Genomic DNA, 1,259 nt, shown 5'->3' on the forward strand with positions numbered 1-1,259 from the left:
TAACTGAAAGGTTGGAAGTTCAAGTCAATAATGAAAAATCCTCTGCACTAAAAAAAGAAACAAATTTCACCTTCAATAGCATTTAATAGAATAAATCCTATGGAATACCTAGGAATTCAATGCTATTTATACCTAGGAATAATTTTAAACAAGTTGGTAAAAATGTGCAAGCTGAAAACTACGTAACATTGCTGAAAAAAATTAAAGAAGAAATAAATAAATAGAAAGACATCACATGTTCATGGGTAGGAAGACTTGATATTGTAAAGATGCCAATACTATTCAAAGAAATCTACATATTTAATATACTCCCCATCAAAATTCTAACACTCTTTTTTGCAGAAATGGAAAAGTGGATCTTCAAATTCGTATGGAATCACAGGGGGTGTCAAATATCCAAATCAATCTTTAAAAATAAAAAAAAATTTGAAGAACTCACTCTTCCTAATTTCAAAACTTACTATAAAGCTACAGTAATCTAAACAGTGCAATGCTGGCATAGAACTGACAGCCCAGGAAGCAGAGCCAACATGGTGCCCTAGACAGAGGCATCATGCTATCCCTCTGCAGCAAAGACCCAAAAAACTATGTAAAACAGATACAAATGTCATTTCTGGAACCCTAAGGATCAAATGAAGGGATAACGAACTAGATCAAACACCCAATGAAAGAATAAACTGAAGGAAAACAGAGAATGAGGAGAGATAACAATGAACACAGAACAGGGTCACCATCTTGGAGCATAGCTAGCAATGACTCCAGACAGCGAGTATAAGAAGGCAACTTTATGGAGCTGCCAGAAGGAGACAGAGCACCCAGTAACCAGAGAAACATGCTTTTGCACCCTTACCCTTCTGCTCTGTACACCACCCCACCCCTTCTTGACAGGCCCACACTGTGCCACTCTGCTAGAGGGTCTCACCCTGGCCCCACCCACTGGCTCCTGCTATTCCATTTTGTTTCCTATTCTTCCTTTTCTTTCTCCCTGTCTCATAGCCCTGTATGCCACCCCACAAGGCCATGCCACATCACCTTGGCTAGAGAGCCACTGGCTCACTGCTATCTGGGTCTGTCCGACCCCCACTTGCTGGCTCCTGTTGTATCATTTTTTTTCTTTTTTCCCTTTTCTTTTGTTTCTCCCTTCCATCTAACCCTGCATTGCCACCTCTCACTTCCCACCAGCACTTGCCCTGTCACTGCACCTAAAGCATCCCTGGCTCAGGTCCATGACTACACTGGCTCTGCTCTGACCCTCCCCT

The sequence above is a fragment of the Trichechus manatus genome, unplaced genomic scaffold, assembly GCF_000243295.1.
Source record: "Trichechus manatus latirostris isolate Lorelei unplaced genomic scaffold, TriManLat1.0 scaffold00369, whole genome shotgun sequence".
Taxonomy (NCBI): Eukaryota; Metazoa; Chordata; class Mammalia; order Sirenia; family Trichechidae; genus Trichechus; species Trichechus manatus.